Source organism: Arachis hypogaea, chromosome 20 (genome assembly GCF_003086295.3).
Source record: "Arachis hypogaea cultivar Tifrunner chromosome 20, arahy.Tifrunner.gnm2.J5K5, whole genome shotgun sequence".
NCBI classification, from domain to species: Eukaryota; Viridiplantae; Streptophyta; class Magnoliopsida; order Fabales; family Fabaceae; genus Arachis; species Arachis hypogaea.
Window position 1 is genome coordinate 7,830,304 of NC_092055.1, and position 18,841 is coordinate 7,849,144.

General features: G+C 36.7%; 3 non-coding genes across 3 annotated transcripts; 2 read left to right on the forward strand and 1 right to left on the reverse strand.

Annotated features, from left to right (window-relative positions):
* Positions 1 to 3,768: 3,768 nt before the first annotated feature.
* On the forward strand, positions 3,769 to 3,876 carry LOC112787733 (small nucleolar RNA R71). The gene has a single exon (XR_003195128.1). It is a non-coding gene; the product is annotated as a small nucleolar RNA R71 (small nucleolar RNA).
* An 8,414-nt stretch (positions 3,877 to 12,290) lies between these two features.
* Positions 12,291 to 12,398, forward strand: LOC112787156 (small nucleolar RNA R71). Its single transcript, XR_003194585.1, has one exon. It is a non-coding gene; the product is annotated as a small nucleolar RNA R71 (small nucleolar RNA).
* Positions 12,399 to 18,323: 5,925 nt separating this feature from the next.
* Positions 18,324 to 18,431, reverse strand: LOC112788533 (small nucleolar RNA R71). Its single transcript, XR_003195892.1, has one exon. It is a non-coding gene; the product is annotated as a small nucleolar RNA R71 (small nucleolar RNA).
* Positions 18,432 to 18,841: the final 410 nt, after the last annotated feature.

Genomic DNA, 18,841 nt, shown 5'->3' on the forward strand with positions numbered 1-18,841 from the left:
CTATAGGAACTCAGAGTTCAGATAGTGTTATTGATTCTCCTAGTTTAGTATGTTGATTCTTGAACACAGTTACTTAATGAGTCTTGGCTGTGGCCCTAAGCACCTTGTTTTCCTGTATTACCACCGGATACATAAATGCCACAGACACATAACTGGGTGAACCTTTTCAGATTGTGACTCAGCTTTGCTAAAGTCCCCAATTAGAGGTGTCCAGGGTTCTTAAGCACACTCTGTTTTTGCTTTGGACCTTGACGTTAACCGCTCAATCTCAAGTTTTCACTTGACACCTTCACGCCACAAGCACATGGTTAGGGACAGCTTGGTTTAGCCGCTTAGGCCAGGATTTTATTCCTTTAGGCCCTCCTATCCACTGATGCTCAAAGCCTTGAATCCTTTTTATTACCCTTGCCTTTTGGTTTTAAGGGCTACTGACTTTTTGCTCTTGCCTTTTTGGTTTTAAGAGCTTTTGGCTTTTTCTACTTGCTTTTTCTTTTTCTATTTTCTTTTTTTTTCGCTATATATTTTTTTTATTTTTTTTCTGCAAGCTTTTGTATTCACTGCTTTTTCTTGCTTCAAGAATCATTTTTATGATTTTTCAGATTATTAGATAACATGTCTCCTTTTTCCTTATTCTTCAAGAGCCAACATATTTAACATTCATAAACATCAACTTCAAAAAGACATATGCACTGTTCAAGCATTCATTCAGAAAACAAAAAGTATTGTCACCACATCAAAATAATTAAACTAGTTTCAAGGATGAATTCGAAACCATGTACTTCTTGTTCTTTTGTAATTAAAACATTTTTCATTCAAGAGAGGTGATGGATTCATATTCATAACTTTAAGGCATAGACACTTAGACACTAATGATCATGTAGTAAAGGCACAAACATAAATAACACATAAGGCTCAAAAACCGAAAAACAGAAAATGAATACACAAGGAGATTAAGGAATGAGTCTACCTTAGTGAGGGTGACGTCTTCCTCTTCTTGAAGAACCAATGGTGCTCTTGAGCTCCTCTATGTCTCTTCCTTGCCTTTGTTGCTCCATCCCTAGTGATTTTGGTGCTCCTATCCTTAGTTGCTCCCAATTGTTGTGTGGAGGAAAATGTATCCCTTGAGGTATCTCATGGATTTCTTGGTGAGGGAATTCCTCATGCTCTTGTTGAGGTCCATGAGTGGGCTCTCTTATTGTGCAGTCAAATGCTCTACTACTGAGCTATGGACCCTTGAGATGAATCTCTCCGTCTCCCATGACTCGGAGGTGGAAGCTTTTGTCTTCCTTTTTTCCTCTTTCTAGAGGTTTCTCTGGCCTCAGGTGCCATAAATGGTTATGAAAAAACAAAAAAGCAATACTTTTTCCACACCAAACTTAAAATGTTTGCTCGTCCCCGAGCAAAAGAAGAAAGAAAGGATGAGAAGAAGAAGAGAAGGAGAAGATGGAGGTGTGTGAATGGTTCGGCCAGGGGGGTTTAGGTGGTTAGGATGTGTGAAAAGGAAAGAGTGATGGTTTGAATTTGAGTGGGTGGGTGTAGGTGGGTTGTATGATGGTTTTGGAGGGGAATTAGAGGTGATTGGTGGAGGTTATTTTGGGGAAGAATGTTGTAGAAAGGTGTGAAGAAGAGAGAAGAAGAGGTGGGGATCCTGTTGGGTCCACAGATCCAGTGGGGCCAAGGACTTAACATCCCTGCTCCAATTAAGCGTGTAAAACGCCCTTGCTGTGCAATCCTGACGTTTAACGCCAGACCGCTGCCTGTTTCTGGCGTTAAACACCCAAATGTAGCTTGTTTCTGGCATTTAACGCCAGGTAGATGCTTGTTTCTGGCATTAAACGCCAGCTTGGTGCCTGTTTCTGGCGTTAAACGCCAGACAGATGCTTGTTTCTGGCGTTTGAACGCCAGACTGCTCTCCTCCAGGGTGTGCTATTTTTAATGCTGGTTTTCATTCTGTTTTTGATTTTTCAGAAGTTTTTGTGACTCCACATGATCATCAACCTAATAAAACATGAAATAACAAAGAGAAAATAAAATAGATATGATTAAATAACATTGGGTTACCTCCCAACAAGCACTTCTTTAATGTCAATAGCTTGACAGTGAGCTCCCATAGAGCCTCACAGATAATCAGAGCAAGCTTGGAACCTCCCAACACCAAACTTAGAGTTTGAATGTGGGGGTTCAACACCAAACTTAGAGTTTGACTGTGGGGGGTTTGATTGACTCTGCAGTGAGAGAAGCTTTTCATGCTTCCTCTCCATGGTTACAGAAGAAGATCCTTGAGTTTCAAACACAAGGTTGTCCTCATTCAGTTGAAGGACCAACTCTCCTCTGTCCACATCAATCACAGCTCTTGCTGTGGTTAGGAAGGGTCTTCCAAGGATGATGGATTCATCCTCGTCCCTCCCAGTGTCTACGATTATGAAATCAGCAGGGATGTAAAGGCCTTCAACCTTTACTAACACGTCCTCTACTAGTCCATAAGCCTATTATCTTGAGTTGTCTGCCATCTCTAATGAGATTCTAGCAGCTTGCACCTCAAAGATCCCAAGTTTCTCCATTACAGAGAGTGGCATTAAGTTTATGCCTGACCCCAGGTCACACAGAGCGTTCTCAAAGGTCATGGTGCCTATGTTACAGGGAATTAGGAATTTTCCAGGATCCTGTTTCTTTTGAGGTAATTTCTGCCTATCCAATGCATTCGGTTCACTAGTGAGCAAGGGAGGTTCATCTTTCCAAGTCTCATTACCAAATAATTTGGCATTCAGCTTCATGATTGCACCAAGATACTTGGCAACTTGCTCTTCAGTAATGTTTTCATCATCTTTAGAGGAAGATTATTCATCAAAGCTTATGAAGGGCAGAAGAAGGTTTAATGGATGTCTCTAGGTGAGCCTCAGATTCCTTTGGTTCCTCTAAGGGAAACTCCTTATTGATCACTGAACGTCCCAAGAGGTCTTCCTCACTGGGATTTACGTCCTCCTCCTCCTCTTTGGGTTCGGCCATTTTGGTTATATCAATGGCCTTGCACTCTCTCTTTGGATTCTCTTCTGTATTGCTTGGGAGAGTACTAGGAGGAGTTTCAGTGACCTTTTTACTCAGTTGGCCTACTTTTGCCTCCAAATTTCTAATGGAGGACCTTGTTTCATTCATGAAACTTAAAGTGGACTTAGATAGATCAGAGACTATATTTGCTAAGTTAGACGGATTCTGCTCAGAATTCTCTGTCTGTTGCTGAGTGGATGATGAAAAAGGTTTGCTATTGTTAAACCTGTTTCTTCCACCATTATTAAAGCCTTGTTGAGGCTTTTGTTGATCCTTCCATGAGAAATTTGGATGATTTCTCCATGAGGGATTATAGGTGTTTCCATAGGGTTCCCCCATGTAATTCACCTCTGCTATTGCAGGGTTCTCAGGATCATAAGCTTCTTCTTCAGAAGATGCCTCTTTAGTACTGTTGGATAATTCCTTTAATCCATTCAAACTTTGAGAGATCATATTGACTTGCTGAGTCAATATTTTATTCTGAGCCAATATGGCATTCAGAGTATCAATTTCAAGAACTCCATTCCTCATAGGCATCCTATTACTTACAGGATTCCTCTCAGAAGTGTACATAAACTGGTTGTTAGCAACCATGTCAATGAGTTCTTGAGCTTCTGCAGGCGTTTTCTTTAGGTGAATAGATCCACCTACAGAATGGTCCAGTGACATCTTTGATAGCTCAGACAGACCATCATAGAATATGTCCAGGATGGTCCATTCTGAAAGCATGTTAGAAGAACACTTTTTGGTCAGTTCCTTGTATCTCTCCCAAACTTCATAGATGGATTCACCTTCCTTTTGTCTGAAGGTTTGAACATCCACTCTAAGCTTACTAACCTTTTGAGGAGGAAAGAACTTGGCTAAGAAAGCCTTGACCAGCGTATCCCAAGAGTTCAGGCTATCTTTAGGTTGAGAGTCCAACCATACTCTAGCTCTGTCTCTTACAGCAAACGGGAAAAGCATAAGCCTGTAGACCTCGGGAGCAACCCCATTGGTCTTTACAGTATCACAGATCTGCAAGAATTCAGTTAAGAACTGAAAAGGATCTTCTGATGGAAGTCCATAAAACTTGCAGTTCTGTTGCATCAGAGAAACTAATTGAGGTTTCAGCTCAAAATTGTTTTCTCCAATGGCAGGGATTGAGATACTTCTTCCATGTAAATTGGAATTTGGTGCAGTAAAGTCACCAAGCATCTTCCTTGCATTGTTATTATTTTCAGCCATGTCTCCTTCTTTTTCGAAAATTTCTGTAAGATTTTCTCCAGAGAGTTGTGCTTTAGCTTCCCTTAGCTTCCTCTTCAGAGTCCTTTCAGGTTCAGGATCAGCTTCAACAAGAATGTTCTTATCCTTGTTCCTGCTCATATGAAAAAGAAGAAAACAGAAAAGAAAATATGGAATCCTCTATGTCACAGTATAGAGATTCCTTTATGTAAGTAGAAGAAGAGAAGAAGAGAAGAAGAGAAGAGGGAGAAGAGAAAAATTCGAAATTAAATTAAAATAAAAGGAAAACTATTTTTGTTTTTATTTTAATTATTAGTTAGAATTCGAAAATTAAAAAGAGAAATAAAATTAAATTAAAATTTAAAACAATTAGTTAATAAAAAAAGGAATTTTGAAAAAGAGGGAAGGGATTTTCGAAAATTAGAAAGAGAGAGTTAGTTAGGTAGTTTTGAAAAAGATATGAAAATCAATTTTGAAAAGATAAGAAGCTAGAAAAGAGGTTAGAAAAGATTTTGAAATTAATTTTGAAAAAGATGTGATTGAAATTTATTTTGAAAAAGATTTGAAAAAGAAATTTAAAAAGATTTGATTTTGAAAATTAAAGTTGATTACTTGACTAACAAGAAACAAAAAGATAGGATTTTAAAATTTAAAGATTGAACCTTTCTTACTAGGCAAGTAACAAACTTAAAATTTTTTGAATCAATCACATTAATTGTTAGTAGATATTTTGAAATTATGAAACAAAATAAGAAAAAGATTTTGAAAATAAATTTTAAAATTTTCGAAAATATGAAAGAAAAAATGAAAAAGATTTGATTTTTGAAAAAGATTTGAAAAAGATAGAATTTTTAAATTGAAAATTTGATTTGACTCATAAGAAACAATTAAATTTTAAATTTTTTTTGAAAAAGTCAACTCAAATATTCGAATTTTATGAGAAGAAAAAAGGGGAAGATATTTTTTTTATTTTTGAATTTTTAATGAAGAAAGAGAAAAACAACAAAAAGACTCAATGCATGAAAATTTTGAATCAAAACACATGATGCATGCAAGAACACTTTGAATGTCAAGATGAACACCAAGAACTTATTTTTGAAAATTTTTAAGAAAAGAAAAATATGCAAGACACCAAACTTAGACATTTTCAAAATTTAGACACTAATAATTCAAAAATGCATATGAAAAACAAGAAAAGACACAAAACAAGAAATTTTAAAGTTCAAATAAGAAGACTTACCAAGAACAACTTGAAGATCATGAAGAACACCCTGCATGAGTTTTTGAAAATTTTTTTTAGAGAAAAGTTAAAAATATGCAATTGACACCAAACTTAAAATTTGACACTAGACTCAAACAAGAAACACAAAATTTTTGGTTTTTATGATTTTATTAATTTTTTTTTGTTTTTTCGAAAATTATTTGGAAAAAGAAAAAGAAGAAATTTTTTTTGTATTTTTTGAAAATAAGAAATAAAAAGCTTTAAAATAAAAATAAAATTACCTAATCTGAGCAACAAGATGAATCGTCAGTTGTCCAAACTCGAACAATCCCCGGCAACTGCGCCAAAAACTTGGTGCGCATAAATTGTGATCATCAATGGCGCCAACAACTTGGTACGCACAATTGTAATCTCAACTCTTTATCACAACTTCGCACAACTAACCAGCAAGTGCACTGGGTCGTCCAAGTAATAAACCTTACTTGAGTAAGGGTCGATCCCACGGAGATTGTCGGCCTGAAGCAAGCTATGGTCACCTTGTAAATCTCAGTCAGGCGGATTCAATTGATTATGGTGAATTGATAATAAGAACATAAATAAAGTATAAACTGGGATAGAGATACTTATGTTATTCATTGGTGAGAATTTCAGATAAGCGTATAGAGATGCTTTCGTTCCTCCTGAACCTCTGCTTTCCTGCTATCTTCATCCAATCATTCCTACTCCTTTCCATGGCAAGCTGTATGTTGGGTATCACCGTTGTCAATGGCTACTTCCCGTCCTTTTCAGTGAAAATGGTCCAAGATGCTCTGTCACAGCACGGCTATTCATCTGTCGGTTCTCGATCATACTGGAATAGGATCCATTGATCCTTTTGCATCTATCACTACGCCCAGCACTCGCGAGTTTGAAGCTCGTCACAGCCATCCCTTCCCAGATCCTACTCCGAATACCACAGACAAGGTTTAGACTTTCCGGATCTCAGGAATGGCTATCCATGGGTTCTAACTTATACCACGAAGATTCTAATATCTCGGACTCGGTCACCTGTATTAGATATCCAAGAGATACCCATTCAATCTAAGGTAGAACAGAAGTGGTTGTCAGGCACGCGTTCATAAGTTGGGAATGATGATGATTGTCACGATCATCAAATTCACATTGAAGTGCGAATGAATATCTTAGAAGCGGAATAAGTTTGTATTGAATAGAAAAACAGTAGTACTTTGCATTAATCTATGAGGAACAGCAGAGCTCCACACCTTAATCTATGGTGTGTAGAAACTCTACCGTTGAAAATACATAAGTGATGAAGGTTCAGGCATGGCCGAATGGCCAGCCCCCAACGTGATCTAAAGATGAAACTAAAGATGTTCCAAAGATGTAAATACAATAGTAAAAAGTCCTATTTATGCTAAACTAGTTACTAGGGTTTACAGGAATGAGTAAATGATGCAGAAATCCACTTATGGGGCCCACTTGGTGTGTGCTTGGGCTGAGCATTGAGCTTTACATGTGTAGAGGCTTCTCTTGGAGTTGAACGCCAGTTTGTAACCTGTTTCTGGTATTTAACTCCACTTTGCAACCTGTTTCTGGCGTTTAACTCCAGAATGCAGCATGGAACTGGCGTTGAACGCCAATTTGCGTCATCTAAACTCTGGCAAAGTATAGACTATTATATATTTCTGGAAAGCCCTGGATGTCTACGTTCCAACGCATTTGAGAGCGCGCCATTTGGAGTTCTGTAGCTCCAGAAAATCTACTTTGAGTGCAGGGAGGTCAGAATCCAACAGCATCTGCAGTCCTTCTTCAACCTCTGAATCTGATTTTTGCTCAAGTCCCTCAATTTCAGCCAGAAAATACCTGAAATCACAGAAAAACACACAAACTCATAGTAAAGTCCAGAAATGTGAATTTTAATTAAAAACAAATAAAAATATACTAAAAACTAGCTAAATCATACTAAAAATTATGTAAAAACAATGCCAAAAAACGTATAAATTATCCGCTCATCACAACACCAAACTTAAATTGTTGCTTGTCCCCAAGCAACTGAAAATCAAATAGGATAAAAAGAAGAGAATATACTATAAATTCCAAAATATCAATGAAACTTAGCTCTAATCAGATGAGCGGGACTTGTAGCTTTTTGCCTCTTGAATAGTTTTGGCGTCTCACTTTATCCATTGAAGTTCAGAATGATTGGCATCTATAGGAACATAGAATTCAGATAGTGTTATTGACTCTCCTAGTTCAGTATGTTGATTCTTGAACACAGCTACTTTATGAGTCTTGGCCGTGGCCCTAAGCACTTTGTTTTCCAGTATTACCACTGGATATATAAATGCCATAGACACATAACTGGGTGAACCTTTTCAGATTGTGACTCAGCTTTGCTAAAGTCCCCAATTAGAGGTGTCCAGGGTTCTTAAGCACACTCTGTTTTTGCTTTGGACCTTGACTTTAACCGCTCAGTCTCAGGTTTTCACTTGACACCTTCACACCACAAGCACATGGTTAGGGACAGCTTGGTTTAGCCGCTTAGGCTAGGATTTTATTCCTTTAGGCCCTCCTATCCACTGATGCTCAAAGCCTTGGATCTTTTTTATTACCCTTGCCTTTTAGTTTTAAGGGCTATTGGCTTTTTGCTCTCACCTTTTGGTTTTAAGAGCTTTTGGCTTTTTCTGCTTGCTTTTTCTTTTTCTTTCTTTTTTTTTTTTGCTATTTTTTTTCTATTTTTTTTTCTGCAAGCTTTTGTATTCACTGCTTTTTCTTGCTTCAAGAATCATTTTTATGATTTTTCAGATTATCAGATAACATGTCTCCTTTTTCATCATTCTTTCAAGAGCCAACATATTTAACATTCATAAACATCAACTTCAAAAGACATATGCACTGTTCAAGCATTCATTCAGAAAACAAAAAGTATTGTCACTACATCAAAATAATTAAACTAGTTTCAAGGATGAATTCGAAACCATGTACTTCTTGTTCTTTTGTAATTAAAACAGTTTTCATTCAAGAGAGGTGATGGATTCATATTCATAACTTTAAGGCATAGACACTGACACTAATGATCATGTAGTAAAGGCACAAACATAAATAACACATAAGCATAATAAATGAAAAACAGAAAAATAAGTACAAGGAGATTAAGGAATGAGTCCACCTTAGTGAGGGTGGTGTCTTCCTCTTCTTGAAGAACCAATGGTGCTCTTGAGCTCCTCTATGTCTCTTCCTTGTCTTTCTTGCTCCTCCCTCATAGCTCTTTGATCTTCTCTAATTTCACGGAGGATGATGGAGTGCTCTTGGTGCTCCACCCTTAGTTGTCCCATGTTGGAACTTAGTTCTCCTAGGGAAGTGTTGATTTGCTCCCAATAATTCTGTGGAGGAAAGTGCATCCCTTGAGGCATCTCAGGGATTTCATGGTGAGGAATTTTCTCATGCTCATGTTGAGGTTCATGATCTCTTGTTTGCTCTATCCTTTTCTTAGTGATGGGCTTATCCTCTTCAATGAGGATGTCTCCCTCTATGTCAATTCCAGGCGAATTGCAGAGGTGGCAAATGAGGTGAGAAAAGGCTAACCTTGCCCAAGTGGAGGACTTGTCAGCCACCTTATAGAGTTCTTGAGGTATAATCTCATGAACTTCCACCTCCTCTCCAATCATGATACTATGGATCATGATGGCCCGGTCTATAGTAACTTCAAACCGGTTACTAGTAGGAATGATTGAGCGTTGAATGAACTCTAGCCATCCCCTAGCCACTGGTTTGAGGTCATGCCTTCTTAATTGAACCGGCTTGCCTCTTGAGTTAATTTTCCATTGAGCTCCTTCCTCACATATGTCTATGAGGACTTGGTCCAACCTTTGACCAAAGTTGACCCTTCTTATGTAGGGGCGTGCGTTCTCTTCCATCATTGGCAAGTTGAACGCCAGCCTTACATTTTTCGGACTGAAATCTAAGTATTTCCCCCGAACCATGGTGAGCCAATGCTTTGGATTCGGGTTCACACTTTGATCATGGTTCCTAGTGATCCATGCGTTTGCATAGAACTCTTGAACCATTAGGATCCCGACTTGTTGAATGGGGTTGGTGAAAACTTCCCAACCTCTTCTTTGGATCTCAAGTCAGATCTCCGGATACTCATTCTTTTTGAGCTTGAAAGGAACCTCAGGGATCACTTTCTTCTTGGCCACAACTTCATAGAAGTGGTCTTGATGGACCTTTGAGATGAATCTCTCCATCTCCCATGACTCAGAGGTGGAAGCAATTGCCTTCCCTTTCCTCTTTCTAGAGGTTTCTCTGGTCTTAGGTGCCATAAATGGTTATGAAAAAACAAAAAGCTATGCTTTTACCACACCAAACTTAAAATGTTTGCTCGTCCCCGAGCAAAAGAAGAAAGAAAGTAGTAGAAGAAGAAGAAAATGGAGGAGATGGAGGAAGAAGATGTATTCGGCCAAGGAGAAGAAGAGAGGGTTGTGTTGTGTGAAAATGAAGAAGGAGTAAGGGGTTTATATAGGAGTGAGGGGTGTGTAGGGTTCGGCCATTAGGGTTGGGTTTGGGAGAAAAATTATTTTGAATTTTGAAGGTAGGTGGGGTTTATGGGGAAGAGAGGATAGATGTGAGTGGTGGAGAGGTGATGGGAAAGAGTGATTGAGGTGATTGGTGAGGGGTATTTGGCGAAGAGTGTTATGAAAAGGTGTGAAGAGGAGAGAAGAAAATGTGGGGGTCCTGTGGGGTCCACAGATCAAGTGGGATCAAGGACTTAACATCCCTGCTCCAATTAGGCGTGTAAAACGCCCTTGCTGTGTAATCCTGGCGTTTAACGCCAGACTGCTGCCTGTTTCTGGCATTAAACGCCCAAATGTAGCTTGTTTCTGGCGTTTAATTGCCAGACTGCTCTTCTCCAGGGTGTGCTGTTTTTAATGCTGTTTTTCATTTTGTTTTTAATTTTTCAGTAGTTTTTGTGACTCAACATGATCATCAACCTAATAAAACACGAAATAACAAAGAGAAAATAAAATAGATATGATTAAATAACATTGGGTTGCCTCCTAACAAGTGCTTCTTTAATGTCAATAGCTTGACAGTGAGCTCCCATGGAGCCTCACAGATAATCAGAGCAAGCTTGGAACCTCCCAACACCAAACTTAGAGTTTGAATGTGTGGGTTCAACACCAAACTTAGAGTTTAGTTGTGGCCTCCCAACATCAAACTTAGAGTTTGACTGTGGGGGCTTTGATTGACTCTGCAGTGAGAGAAGCTTTTCATGCTTCCTCTCCATGGTTACAGAAGGAGATCCTTGAGTTTTAAACACAAGGTTGTCCTTATTCAGTTGAAGGATCAATTCTCCTCTGTCCACATCAATCACAGTTCTTGCTGTGGCTAGGAAGGGTCTTCCAAGGATGATGGATTCATCCTCCTCCCTCCCAGTGTCTAGGATTATGAAATCAGCAGGGATGTAAAGGCCTTCAACCTTTACTAACACGTCCTCTACTAGTCCATAAGCCTATTTTCTTTAGTTGTCTGCCATCTCTAATGAGATTTTAGCAGCTTGCACCTCAAAGATCCCAAGTTTCTCCATTACAGAGAGTGGCATTAAGTTTATTCCTGACCCCAGGTCACACAGAGCTTTTTCAAAGGTCATGGTGCCTATGTTACAGGGAATTAGGAAGTTACCAGGATCCTGTTTCTTTTGAGGTAATTTCTTCCTATCCAATGCATTCAGTTCATTGGTGAGCAAGGGAGGTTCATCTTCCCAAGTCTCATTACCAAATAATTTGGCATTCAGCTTCATGATTGCACCAAGATACTTGGCAACTTGCTCTTCAGTAACATCTTCATTCTCTTCAGAAGAAGAATACTCATCAGAGCTCATGAAAGGTAGAAGAAGGTTTAATGGAATCTCTATGGTCTCTAGGTGAGCCTCAGATTCCTTTGGTTCCTCTAAAGGAAACTCCTTATTGTTCACTGAACGTCCCAGGAGTTCTTCCTCACTGGGATTCACGTCCTCCTTCTCCTCTTTGGGTTCGGCCATTTTGGTTATATCATTGGCCTTGCACTCTCTCTTTAGATTCTCTTCTGTATTACTTGGGAGAGTACTAGGAGGGATTTCAGTGACTCTTTTACTCAGCTGGCCCACTTGTGCCTCCAAATTTCTAATGGAGGACCTTGTTTCATTCATGAAACTCAAAGTGGCCTTAGATAGATCAGAGACGATATTTGCTAAGCTAGATGGGTTCTGCTCAGAATTCTCTGTCTGTTGCTGAGTGGATGGTGGAAAAGGCTTGCTATTGCTGAACCTGTTTCTTCCACCATTATTAAAGCCTTATTGAGGCTTTTGTTGATCCTTCCATGAGAAATTTGGATGATTTCTCTATGAGGGATTATAGGTGTTTCCATAGGGTTCCCCCATGTAATTCACCTCTGCTATTGCAGGGTTCTCAGGATCATAAGCTTCTTCTTCAGAAGATGCCTCTTTAGTATTGTTGGATGATTCCTTCAATCCATTCAGACTCTGAGAGATTATATTGACTTGCTGAGTCAATATTTTGTTCTGAGCCAATATGGCATTCAGAGTATCAATTTCAAGAACTCCCTTCCTCTGAGGCATCCCATTACTCACAGGATTCCTTTCAAAAGTGTACATGAACTGCTTATTTGCAACCATATCAATGAGTTCTTGAGCTTCTGCAGGTGTTTTCTTTAGGTGAATAGATCCACCTGCAGAATGGTCCAATGACATCTTTGATAGCTCAGACAGACCATCATAGAATATATCCAGGATGGTCCATTCTGAAAGCATGTCAGAAGGACACTTTTTGGTCAGTTCCTTGTATCTCTCCCAAGCTTCATAAAGGGATTCACCTTTCTTCTGTCTGAAGGTTTGGACATCCACTCTATGCTTACTAAGCTTTTGAGGAGGAAAGAACTTGGCTAAGAAAGCCTTGACCAGCTTATCCCAAGAGTTCAGGCTATCTTTAGGTTGAGAGTCCAACCATACTCTAGCTCTGTCTCTTACAGCAAACGGGAAAAGCATAAGCCTGTAGACCTCGGGATCAACCCCATTGGTCTTAACAGTATAACAGATCTGCAAGAATTCAGTTAAGAACTGAAAAGGATCTTCTTATGGAAGTCCATGGAACTTACAGTTCTATTGCATCAGAGAAACTAATTGAGGTTTAAGCTCAAAGTTGTTTGCTCCAATGGCAGGAATTAAGATGCTTCTTCCATGTAAATTGGAATTAGGTGCAGTAAAGTCACCAAGCATCTTCCTTGCATTGTTGTTATTTTCGGCCATGTCTCCTTCTTTTTCGAAATTTTTAGTCAGATTTTCTCCAGAGAGTTGTGCTTTAGCTTCCCTTAGCTTCCTCTTCAGAGTCCTTTCAGGTTCAGGATCAGCTTCAACAAGAATGTTCTTATCCTTGTTCCTGTTCATATGAAAAAGAAGAGAACAGAAAAGAAAATATAGAATCCTCTATGTCACAGTATAGAGATTCCTTTATGTGAGAAGAAGAAGAAAAGAATAGAAGAAGGAGAATCCAAACACAAGGGTGAGGAGTAGGTTCGAATTCTTAGATGAAGAGGGGTGTTAGTAATGAAATAAATAAATAGAGGGAGGTGAGGGAGGAGAATAATTCGAAAATTAAACAGAATAAAATAAAAATATTTTAAAATTAAATTTAAAATTCTAAAATTAAAATTGAAATTAAATTAAATTGAAATTAAAACAATTAGTTAATTAAAAAGGAAATTTGAAAAAGAGGGAAGGGATTTTTGAAAATTAGAGAGAGAATTAGTTAGGTAGTTTTGAAAAAGATATGATTCAAACAAAAAGATGGGATTAGTTTGAAAAAGATTTGAAAATCAATTTTTGAAAAGATAAGAGGTTAGAAAAGAAGTTAGAAAAGATTTTGAAATTGACTTTGAAAAGATGTGATTGAAACTTATTTTGAAAAAGATTTTGAAAAGGAAATTTAAAAAGATTTGACTTTAAAATTAAAGTTGATTACTTGACTAACAAGAAACTAAAAGATTTGATTTTAAAATTTAAAGATTGAACCTTTCTTATTAGGCAAGTAACAAACTTAATATTTTGAATCAATCACATTAATTGTTAACATTGAATTCGAAAATATGGACTAAAAATAAGAAAAAGATTTTGAAAATTAATTTGAAATTTTTGAAAATATGAAAGAAAAAATGAAAAAGATTTGATTTTTGAAAAAGATTTGAAAAAGATAGAATTTTTAAATTGAAAATTTGATTTGACTCATAAGAAACAATTAAATTTTAAAATTTTTTTGAAAAAGTCAACTCAAATATTCGAATTTTATGAGAAGAAAACGGGGAAGATATTTTTTTTATTTTTGAATTTTTAATGAAGAAAGAGAAAAACAACAAAAAGACTCAATGCATGAAAATTTTGAATAAAAACACATGATGCATGCAAGAACACTTTGAATGTCATGATGAACACCAAGAACACTTTGAATGTCGAGATGAACACCAAGAACTTATTTTTGAAAATTTTTAAGAAAAGAAAAACATGCAAGACACCCAACTTAGAAAATTTTCATGTATAGACACAAACAAATTAAAAATGCATATGAAAAATAAGAAAAGACACAAAATAAGAAAATATGAAGATCAAACAAGAGGATTCATCAAGAACAACTTGAAAATCATGAAGAATGCAATGCATGAATTTTCGAAAAATGCAAGAAAGAGATAAACATGCAATTGACACCAAACTTAAAATTTGACTCAAGACTCAAATAAGAAACATCAAATTATTTTTGGTTTTATGATTTTATTAATTAAATTTTTTTTTGTATTCTTCGAAAATAAGAAATAAAAAGCTTTAAAATTAAAATAAAATTACCTAGTATGAGCAACAAGATGAACCGTCAGTTGTCCAAAAGCTACAAGTCCCGCTCATCTGATTGGAGCTAAGTTTCATTGATATTTTGGAAATTATAGTATATTCTCTTCTTTTTATCCTATTTGATTTTCAGTTGCTTGGGGACAAGCAACAATTTAATTTTGGTGTTGTGATGAGCGGATAATTTATACGCTTTTTGGCATTGTTTTTACATAATTTTTAGTATGATTTAGTTAGTTTTTAGTATAATTTTATTAGTTTTTAAATAAAATTCACAATTTTGGACTTTACTATGAGTTTGTGTGTTTTTCTGTGATTTCAGGTATTTTCTGGCTGAAATTGAGGGACTTGAGCAAATATCAGATTCAGAGGTTGAAGAAGGACTGCAGATGCTGTTGGATTTTGACCTCCCTGCACTCAAAGTGGATTTTCTGGAGCTACAGAACTCCAAATGGCGCGCTCTCAATTGCATTGGAAAGTAGACATCCAGGGCTTTCCAGCAATATATAATATTCTACACTTTGCTCGAGTTTAGATGACGCAAACTGGCGTTCAACGCTAGTTCCATGCTGCATTCTGGAGTTAAACGCCAGAAACAGGTTGCAAAGTGGAGTTAAACGCCAGAAACAGGTTACAAACTGGCGTTCAACTCCAAGAGAAGCCTCTACACGTGTAAAGCTCAATGCTCAGCCCAAGCACACACCAAGTGGGCCCCATAAGTGGATTTCTGCATCATTTACTCATTCCTGTAAACCCTAGTAACTAGTTTAGCATAAATAGGACTTTTTACTATTGTATTTACATCTTTGGAACATCTTTTGGAACATCTTTAGTTTCATCTTTAGATCATGTTGGGGGCTGGCCATTCGGCCATGCCTGAACCTTCATCACTTATGTATTTTCAATGGTAGAGTTTCTACACCCCATAGATTAAGGTGTGGAGCTCTGCTGTTCCTCATGAATTAACGCAAAGTACTATTGTTTTTCTATTCAATTCAAGCTTATTCCTATTCTAAGATATCCATTCGCACCCAAGAACATGATGAATGTGATGATTATGTGACGCTCATCATCATTCTCACTTATGAACGCGTGCCTGACAAACACTTCTGCTCTACATGCAAACAAGCTAGAATGAGTATCTCTTAGATATCTAATACAGAGGACCGAGTCCGAGATATTAGAATCTTCGTGGTATAAGTTAGAACCCATGGACCGCCATTCCTGAGGTCCGAAAAGTCTAAACCTTGTCTGTGGTATTCCGAGTAGGACTGGGAAGGGATGGCTGTGACGAGCTTCAAACTCGCGAGTGCTGGGCGTAGTGACAGACGCAAAAGGATAGTAAATCCTATTCCAGTATGATCGAGAACCGACAAATGATTAGCCATGCAGTGACAACGCATTGGACCATTTTCACAGAGAGGATGGGATGTATCCATTGACAACGGTGATGCCCTACATAAAGCTTGCCATGGAAAGGAGTAGGAATGATTGGATGAAGACAGCAGGAAAGCAGAGGGTCAGGAGGAACGAAAGCATCTCTATACGCTTATCTGAAATTCTCACCAATGAATTACATAAGTATCTCTATCCCAGTTTATACTTTATTTATGTTCTTATTATCAATTCACTATAATCAATTGAACCCGCCTGACTGAGATTTACAAGGTGACCATAACTTGCTTCAGGTCGACAATCTCCGTGGAATCGACCCTTACTCACGTAAGGTTTATTACTTGGACGACCCAGTGCACTTGCTGGTTAGTTGTGCGAAGTTGTGATAAAGAGTTGAGATTACAATTGTGCGTACCAAGTTGTTGGTGCCATTGATGATCACAAAAACTTCGTGCACCAAGTTTTTGGCGCCGTTGCCGGGGATTGTTCGAGTTTGGACAACTGACGGTTCATCTTGTTGCTCAGATTAGGTAATTTTATTTTAATTTTAAAGCTTTTTATTTCTTATTTTCGAAAAATACAAAAAAAATTTCTTCTTTTTCTTTTTCCAAATAATTTTTGAAAAAACAAAAAAAAATTTAATTAATAAAATCATAAAACCAAAAATAATTTGATGTTTCTTTTTTGAGTCTTGAGTCAAATTTTATGTTTGGTGTCAATTGCATGTTTATCTCTTTCTTGCATTTTTTGAAAATTCATGCATTGCATTCTTCATGATCTTCAAGTTGTTCTTGATGAATCCTCTTGTTTGATCTTCATATTTTCTTATTTTCTGTCTTTTCTTGTTTTTCATATGCATTTTCAATTTGTTTGTGTCTATACATGAAAAATTTCTAAGTTTGGTGTCTTGCATGTTTTTCTTTTCTTAAAAATTTTCAAAAATAAGTTCTTGGTGTTCATCTTGACATTCAAAGTGTTCTTGGTGTTCATCTTGACATTCAAAGTGTTCTTGCATGCATCATGTGTTTTGATTTAAAATTTTCATGCATTGAGTCTTTTTGTTGTTTTTCTCTTTCTTCATTAAAAATTCAAAAATAAAAAAATATCTTCCCCTTTTTCTTCTCATAAAATTCGAATATTTGAGTTGACTTTTTCAAAAATTTTTAAAATTTAATTGTTTCTTATGAGTCAAATCAAATTTTCAATTTAAAAATTCTATCTTTTTCAAATTTTTTTCAAAAATAAAATCTTTTTCATTTTTTCTTTCATATTTTCGAAAATTTCAAATTAATTTTCAAAATCTTTTTCTTATTTTTAGTCCATATTTTCGAATTCAATGTTAACAATTAATGTGATTGATTCAAAAATATTAAGTTTGTTACTTGCCTAATAAGAAAGGTTCAATCTTTAAATTTTAAAATCAAATCTTTTAGTTTCTTGTTAGTCAAGTAATCAACTTTAATTTCAAAATCAAATCTTTTTAAATTTCTTTTTCAAAATCGTTTTCAAAATAAGTTTCAATCAAATCTTTTCAAATCAATTTCAAAATCTTTTCTAACTTCTTTTCTAACCTCTTATCTTTTCAAAAATTGATTTTCAAATCTTTTTCAAACTAATCCCATCTTTTTGTTTGAATCATATCTTTTTCAAAACTACCTAACTAATTCTCTCTCTAATTTTCGAAAATCCCTTCCCTCTTTTTCAAAATTTCATTTTAATTAACTAATTATTTTTAATTTTAATTTAATTTAATTTTAATTTTAATTTTAGAATTTTAAATTTAATTTTAAAATATTTTTATTTTATTCTGTTTAATTTTCGAATTATTCTTCTCCCTCACCTCCTTCTATTTATTTATTTCATTACTAACACCCCTCTTCATCTAAGAATTCGAACCTACTCCTCACCCTTGTGTTTGGATTCTCCTTCTTCTATTCTTTTCTTCTTCTACTCACATAAAGGAATATCTATACTGTGACATAGAGGATTCCATATTTTCTTTTCTGTTTTCTTCTTTTTCATATGAGCAAGAACAAGGATAAGAACATTCTTGTTGAAGCTGATCCTGAACCTGAAAGGACTCTGAAGAGGAAGCTAAGGAAAGCTAAAGCACAACTCTCTGGAGAAAATCTGACTGAAAATTTCGAAAAAGAAGGAGACATGGCCGAAAATAACAACAATGCAAGGAAGATGCTTGGTGACTTTACTGCACCTAATTCCAATTTACATGGAAGAAGCATCTCAATTCCTGCCATTGGAGCAAACAACTTTGAGCTTAAACCTCGATTAGTTTCTCTGATGCAACAGAACTGCAAGTTCCATGGACTTCCATCAGAAGATCCTTTTCAGTTCTTAACTGAATTCTTGCAGATCAGTGATACTGTTAAGACCAATGGGGTTGATTCCGAGGTCTACAGGCTTATGCTTTTCCCGTTTGCTGTAAGAGACAGAGCTAGAGTATGGTTGGACTCTCAACCTAAAGATAGCCTGAACTCTTGGGATAAGCTGGTCAAGGCTTTCTTAACCAAGTTCTTTCCTCCTCAAAAGCTTAGTAAGCATAGAGTGGATGTCCAAACCTTCAGACAGAAGGAAGGTGAATCCCTCTATGAAGCATGGGAGGGATACAAGGAACTGACCAAAAAGTGTCCTTCTGACATGCTTTCAGAATGGACCATCCTGGATATATTCTATGATGGTCTGTCTGAGCTATCAAAGATGTCATTGGACCATTCTACAGGTGGATCCATTCACCTAAAGAAAACGCCTGCAGAAGCTCAAGAACTCATTGATATGGTTGCAAATAACCAGTTTATGTACACTTCTGAAAGGAATCCTGTGAGTAATGGGACGCCTCAGAGGAAGGGAGTTCTTGAAATTGATACTTTGAATGCCATATTGGCTCAGAACAAAATATTGACTCAGCAAGTCAATATGATCTCTCAGAGTCTGAATGGATTGAAGGAATCATCCAACAGTACTAAAGAGGCGTCTTCTGAAGAAGAAGCTTATGATCCTGAGAACCCTGCAATAGCAGAGGTGAATTACATGGGGAACCTTATGGAAACACCTAT